This window comes from Microtus pennsylvanicus, chromosome 12 (assembly GCF_037038515.1).
Source record: "Microtus pennsylvanicus isolate mMicPen1 chromosome 12, mMicPen1.hap1, whole genome shotgun sequence".
In the NCBI taxonomy this organism is placed as follows: Eukaryota; Metazoa; Chordata; class Mammalia; order Rodentia; family Cricetidae; genus Microtus; species Microtus pennsylvanicus.
This window is the reverse complement of record NC_134590.1, coordinates 17,016,436-17,024,251: the sequence shown is the minus strand read 5'-3', so window position 1 is coordinate 17,024,251 and position 7,816 is coordinate 17,016,436. Positions and strand designations below refer to the sequence as shown.

At 34.3% G+C, this 7,816-nt stretch overlaps 1 long non-coding RNA gene across 1 annotated transcript; it reads left to right on the top strand.

Annotated features, from left to right (window-relative positions):
• The first annotated feature begins 1,260 nt into the window (after positions 1-1,260).
• Positions 1,261-7,280, top strand: LOC142832735 (uncharacterized). The gene is made up of 6 exons (XR_012907262.1): positions 1,261-1,313; positions 2,327-2,390; positions 3,544-3,564; positions 3,650-3,676; positions 5,917-6,030; positions 7,044-7,280. It is a non-coding gene; the product is annotated as an uncharacterized LOC142832735 (long non-coding RNA).
• The last annotated feature ends 536 nt before the right edge of the window (positions 7,281-7,816 follow it).

The window sequence follows — 7,816 nt, the reverse complement described above, 5'->3', positions numbered from 1 at the left end:
CAACCACTACTACATGAGATTTACCATACAAACTTCCTAGAATATCTAGAGTTATTTCATATTAAGAACCATCTTAGATAAAGTATTATCTATTACTAATTTTTTTTTAAATGAAGGCATTTTACTTATACTGGAAGATGTTCTGAAGCCATTGTACAAAGTTAAAATAAGAATTTTATGATAGCATCTAGAAAGTACTTTGTAATAACTGGGGTCATGGAGATGTCTCAGTGTATAAAAAAAATGTGCAAACAAGGGAAGCAGACTTTGTACTCCAGCAGCCATGCTAGATGCAGACAGGCATGGCAGGCTTCCTGTATCCAGGGCATAGAAGTAGGGGCCAGGGATGCCTAGGGCAACCTGATGAGCTGCATTAGCTGAATTATCAAGATCTTGGTTCAAGTCAGAGAGCATAAAAAGTGGAATGCAATTAAGAGAGTTATCCAAAGTTAACCTCTCATTTCCACGCACCTACATATACAAATGTGATCATATACATGGCAACACCCATAAACACATGCACGTGCAGACACACACACTATGCACACACACACACACACTGCACAGACTTACACATTAAAAGAACCATTAAATTTGGTTTACATGCACTATTATAAAAGTAATGACTTTAATTCTATGATACCCTGTACTATTTTTGCAGGGAACCAATAAGACTTTGGTAAGATTATAACATGACCAGAGAGTTATACTGCTTTGAAGATGACATACTTGAAATACAACAGTTGGTATAGGAAAACTTTTGTATTTCAGTCATCTTAATAATTTCTGAACTCAATGGCTGAAGTATTTATTTCACCTGGACCTTTTTCGCGTGTGTGAGTTAGCAGAAGGGTTAGCACTTGAACAGGGCACGTGTTTACTCTATAGAGAAAGTTTTAGGTGCTTTTCTGCAGGCACACAGCTTTAATATGCTAATTTCTTTTACGTTTTTCTTAATAAATTATTTTTCTTATTATTAAAATTTCTAAATTATTGCTATTTAGTACTTGATGAATATTCATAATACTAGTCGTTAATTCCCAGCAGAGGAATTAATTGCTTATGTGCCCTTTCTATGTGTTTTCTAGTAACTTGACCTTTATACGCTTCTCTTGCTAAAATATCATTCTTAAATTAATTCTTGGTGTTTTCCAAGACAGAACTGGGCATCCTTTTTAGTCCCCTAGACATGATCTCATACTGGCATCATTTAGAAAAACAAAGGTGCTATTTCAGTGAGTTTAAATACCTCAGCACTCTGGGGAAGGCTTCAGCTCCACTGATCCGATACTTCAGGCTCACCTTGGATAAAGGTAAAATGTTATGTACGATCTTTTATAAGGTGTCAAGGGAATTATTTGTGTGATAAAATTGTTTGAATTGAATGATAATTCTCAGTTTATGAGAATGATAATTAAAGTAATTCAAATGATCTATACATATTTATTTATGTTTATAATGGTTTAAACTAGTATAAATGTTTAAAAAGGACAAAAATGTTGAAATCTAAAGGAGAATTCAAGTATCAGCTCCTTAAGCAACCCTGGCTATCAGTGCATAAAGGATGGAAACTATGAGGCTGTGTTACTTATCCATATTCAGTGGCAGGACCCAAAATTTCCCTTTTTAAAATCTTCTAAATACTGATTTTATAGAGCTTATGTATTAACTCAAAATTCTAAGGAAAAGATAATATTCTTATCAAAATTTGTGGAGGTTGAGTGTGGCGAGAAATAATCAGTTGTGATTTTATGAAAATCAATGAAAAGTATGATCACCTTTAATAATAATGTAAACACATAGCAATCCTTAAAATGAACACTTTTAGAAGTCTTCTACTTATTAGCTCTTTGGTAACTTGAGCTTTTCTCATCTCCACCTCAAGATTATAAAATTTCAAAAAACTTGGGTTTTAAATTTTTCAAAGTTTGTCCTCTTCATGTACTGAATTATTTGGGTATTAGTGATGTATCTCCTGCTCTGTTTTTTATCCTGACGTTTCATGATAATCACTTTAGTCATTGTGAGTAAACCACTCAGAATTTCCTCTCTTCTTTACTTATGCTCCCATTCACTTAGTCTCTGTAAGATGCTCATTCATGCACCTTCATGCATTAGGGTTTTGTTTCCATAACATCCCTTCATTCACATCAGTATCCCTAACTAATGCCTACATTGCCTGAGTGGGGCAATGTGTTTCACTTGTCTTTTAATCTCCAGTATGTTTTGCGGGGTTTTAGAGTACACTGTGATGCAAACACCGTGAGTGTAAATTTGGGGATGAATGATGAATGTGTTACTGACTTTTTGCCTTTGTTTTTCAAAGGACTCAGCCAAACATGAGGTTTCTTTTCTTTGCCTTTATCATGGCCGTCATGCTTTCTATGATCGTAAGTACACAAGCCAAGTAGGTAGGACATGTTCTCAGAAACTGTTTCTAGGTTTTATCCTATTCCAAGCGACCTGGATTTTATTTTGATTTGTATGGATATGTCTGTTTCATTTTAACATTTCACCTGTCGGTTTTCCTTGAATTAACTTACATATACAAAGGTGTAGAGCATATATTACTATTCCCAGGCATCATATTACAATCCTAACTGTAAAAAACTAATGTCCCCAGAACTAATGATGGTTTCTATCACTTACTGTAACAAAACCTACAAGCTTCTGGAAGACAGTACCATTTTTCTTCCTTTATATATTTAATTACCGAAATTTATGCATGAAACAATCTATAAATATTCTAGGTCATCAATTACATATAGTTACCCTCCTGGCTATGGGAAGTAGACAAAATTGCCGGGGAGAAAATTGGGATCTTGGGGGTGGGGTGGGATGGGGGTAAGGGGAGATGGGGAGAGAAAAGTAAGAAGGACTTGGGGAAACAGGGTGATTGGAATAATGGAAGGTTGGATAGGGGAGCAGGGAAGCACAAATCTTAGTTAAGGGATCCACCTTAGGGTTGGCGAGAGACTTGAACCTAGAGTGGCTCCCAGGAGCCCAAGGCGATGTCCCCAGTTAGTTCCTTGGGCAGCTGAGGATAGGAAACCTGAAATGACCCTATCCTATAGCAATTACTAATAAAACCCAGTTTAAAACATTTTGCTGCATTGTTATAGAAAAAAATCTTAATTTTTACAATATGTATGCACAATCATAGATTAATCCAATAAACATTTTTAAATATCAACATATTTTGAGAAACTTACAATATATCTTTAAAATGTGCAAAGGTTTAACCTTGATTTTTATATTTCCAGCCATGGTGATGAAATTTAATTTTGTTTCACACATTTAAAAAAAGAACTGGAAGTAATATAGTTTTTAAAAGTTTGTTTTACACTCTTTCCAAAATGTTATTAAACAAAATGATAATGTAGCATAATCTCTTTCCAGATATTTTTGTTTATTTTACTTGTTAACTGTAATTTTAGGAATTAGTGCAATTTTACATCCATCTTTAAGTAAAAGATGAGCATAAAGAAATTCTTACATTCTGTTTGTTTGTTTGTTTGTTTGTTTGTTTGTTTTTTCACCCAGAGTGCTGATCATTCTGGAGAGGTAAGATACCCACATTCACTGGGCAATTTCATAGTTAACATCATCAAACAAGCACTAACTTTGAATCCTTTTCTACTTTATGCAGAAACGTTGGAAGAAAAAATTCCGTGAGGTAATTATATTATACAGTACATGTTTTACTGAGTATTTATTTTACAGGAATGACCAATACCACTCATAAGTGACATGATTGCCATACATGACTAACATGTATGTTGCGTTCTATAATTTTTAATGCCATGAAAAATGTTCTGAGGAATTATTTAGATAAAAACATATGCTGGATTACAAAAGGCCAAATATTCTTAGAAATAAACCAATTAATTCATCATTGTTTGTGACTAATCAAATTAATTATGTTAACTTGATAATATTAAATGAAAAAATTCCTTTTAGATTTTACATCTTACTAATATGTCTTTTCAATATTTTATATTGTTTTTTATTGTGATTTTATTCTTTAACATTTCACACATGTATATTCTGAGTCATGAGTGTTCTTAACCCCATTCTATACTCTCTTTCTCTCCTATCTTCTACCAAAATCCTCTTTCCCACTCATACACCTATTTTGTTGTTGGTGGTTCTTCCCCTTTTCTGACACGATGAGTTTAATTGTCCTTGCTTTCATGAGCATGAGTGAGGGTTATTACTAGAACATGAGCAGCTTATCAGAGGCAACACCACTGAAGAAAATGCTATACTCTCTCACAATACCAAGTAACTGCCAGGGTTTCTCGCTGAAGAGCTTGCTTACTGCAACCCTCAAACCCGGCAAGAAAATATGATGACATATTCTATCCTGTGAAGGTTTTCTGCAGGTAAACACAGTGAAGTTCATGAATTCAATAGCTATGTCCCATCCAGAAGGCATTGTCTTGCCTTACTCCTCATAATGCTCTGGCCCCTGTGTTCTTTCTGCTCACTCTTCAGGGATGTTCCCAGAACACTAAAGGCGTTATCTACACTGATGTAGATAAGCCATTTAGGGTTGAGCTTTCCACAGTTCCATGTCATTGGCACTTTGAAGAGTTGTGATCCTCTGCATTAATCATGGCCCAATTTTGCTTCTCTAAGGAAGGCAGAAAACAGCATTAGTCTCTGAGTATAAAGTTGAATATTAAAAAGACAACTCAACATCATGTCCATTAAGCACAACAGCAGCAATTGTTATCCTCTAGGGTCTATGATCTCCACTTAATCCCCTGTTGTATTCTCTTGACTAGGTTTCAAGTACAGGACATGATTTCCCCATGCTGGAGGGGGCCTCGGATACAATCAGAAGTTTGTTTCTCCCATAATAGTCAATGTTAACTTTTCCATCCAAGTCAGCCTTGTAGATAAAAGGGTCAACAGCAAGGCAGGATTTAAATTGCACGTGTTAGTGAGGTTTGATAGGATTTTTCACTGCTTGCTTACAACGTGGAAGGAGAAGGCCAATATATTATGCATATTTCTTACCTCAAACGTGTATTTTCTTTGGGTAACATTAAAAATTTGTTTGATATATGCAGTAACACTTCACTGTAGAAAACTAATTTTCCTTTTCCAAGAATATATAGATTGTAAATAGCTCCTTGGTTAGAGGTGGAATACTGGGTCTTCTTCCCTGCTCCATGCTGGGATTTTCTCTGGTTTGAACTGATGCAGGTCTTTTGTGTGCTATCAGCTTCTGTGAATTTGTATGTGTATCAGTCCTGTCGTGTGTGGATAATATTGTCTCTATGGAGTCATCAAAGAGGAATAGAGGAAGGAAAAAATAGCATGATTTACAAATAGCACACAGTTTTTAAAAGTATATTAGTGGTATTTTGAAAATTTGCATTTTCTTTTGTTTTCCTTAGTTTCATCTTAAGATGCAACAGAATAGAGCAAATTTTTCAACCTCCTCAATTTTACTCTAGTGTCCATAAACCATCGTCTCTCCATCCCTCTCGCTACCATATGACCCCTGATCTCTAATAGCTACTTTTTTTACTTACTTTAAATCAACTTTTTAGTTGCTATTTAAAAGTTGGAAGATGTAATGTTTTTCTGTATTCCATACTACTTTTTGTAAAATAACGCATTCAAGTTCCATACTACCACATATGACAGAGTTTTATTTTTTATGACTGGAATATCTCTTTCTCTCTCGAATATCTCTTTCTCTCTCTCTCTCTCATATATATATATATATGTGTGTGTGTGTGTGTGTGTGTGTGTGTGTGTGTGTGTGTGTGTGTGTGTGTTACATATATATATATGTTACATTTGCTCATAATATTTTAATAACATTTATAAATTTCTGTGATGACCATACATTTTCTTTTGCTTTATTCTTATTTTTTATTGTTTTGGGTTTTTATGCAGAGGTTTGTTCAACCATATTATCCAAATTACCCACTGTACCAACAAAATCCAGGTCCATACGTAAATGGTTATCCATACCCAGGTGCTTACTAACCATGGAACATGACTAAACAGGTAAGTTGGGTGTAGTGAATTAGTTATCAGACTTCAAGTACCACTTCTAGGTGAAAAGGTACCGGCTATTAGTTGCAGCTATTTAAATCAGTTTCTCTGGTGACGGGGCTCCTCTGAAACTACCCACATTCCAAGAGATGTTCCAACATGCATGCATATACAGGCAGCTCTACATGAGTTCAGCACATGAAGTTGTTAGTAGAAACTTTTAGGTGGCGTGGGAGAGACATTGAAGGAATGGAAAGGGAGTAGGTTTGGCCTAAATTTATTGTATTTATGCATGAAATTCTCAAATACTAAAATGTGTCAATTTTAGCAGTGTTAGAGAAAAGAGAGCTAAGGCAGTAACCAGGCTAGAGCACAGTTTTTAAAAAATCAACACTTTCTATCACTGCTGTAGAGTTTATTTATCTACATGACTAGAGAATTTTCTGATCTAATGAATAAAATGTTCATATTCTTATTCTCTTTATGAACATTTAATCATCAGATTTTATATAGCTTTTAATATTTATTTATTTATTATGTATACAATATTCTGTCTGTGAGTATGCCTGCAGGCCAGAAGAGGGCACCAGGCCCCATTACAGATGGTTGTGAGCTACCATGTGGTTGCTGGGAATTGAACTCAGGACCTTTGGAAGATCAGGCAATGACCTTAACCTCTGAGCCATCTCCCCAGCCCCAGACTTTATAGTAAGTTGTTATGAAACTGTAGGATACATTGAAATGTTATTTGGAAACAAAGAAAATGAAGTTAATGACTGGGCTCTATAAGAATAAAGTAAGTTTTTGATGGGTATAAAAGAATTTTAAATTGTAGGGATTGGATAATATAAATGTACTCTACTTATTTAATATTTTATTTTCTGCTCCATGTAAGATGTTCATTTAGTGCTAGTTTATAGTCAATAACATTATTTCTGTATTGAGTGTTCTTATTATACTGTATTATAATTATCATTATAGAACCTGTCTCTTGTTACAACCGGTTATCTTCTTCTCCCGTTCAGGTTTGGTTCAACCCAGGCTTCTCATCTTCTGTGTTCACTAATAATTGGCATTGTGTTTCAACTGAATAGTCAACGCAATTATTTGGGATGAAGATCTCTGTTGGTGTATTCTCTGCCTCATGAATTGGCTTTCCAATTCATGTTGAGTTAGACTTCTTTAACTTCATAATTTTTGACCTGATACTAATGATTCTACTTTACTAAAATTCATTTAAAAAATAAAGCAATAAATTTCAAGTTTTTTTTCTGGTTATGGTATTTATTCCTATGTTTCATGCTTGCCACATAAAAAGAAAGAAGGCAGAGCCTCCATTCCAGGAGTTGCTTCCAAATTATCATACAGAGGTTTATATTAATTTTAAATGCTTAGTTGATAGCTCAGGCTCATTACTCTTAAATTGACCCATATTTCTATTCCTGTCTGACTACTAGTCTTTCATGCTGTTATTAACCAATGAGAGCAATACATATTCACAGTGTACAGAATGATTATTCCACAAAAAAAGAGACAACCTTTTATCACTTATTTTCCCAGTTTTGAGGGTAATGAAAAAAATTTATGGCAGGTATATGAAGTCATTTCATTCCAATGTAGTCTTGTCTAAATTTTTTCATAAAGTTCTCCAAATCTGCTTGACATATTGGCTTGTTTATTATATGACCTTAAGTGTCTTATATTTGAACAGGGAAATAATATTTTTCCTAAATAAATAAACGTATTTTTTTCTAATGGAGTAGCAATTTTTAGATGTTATGAGAAATTGAAGGATATA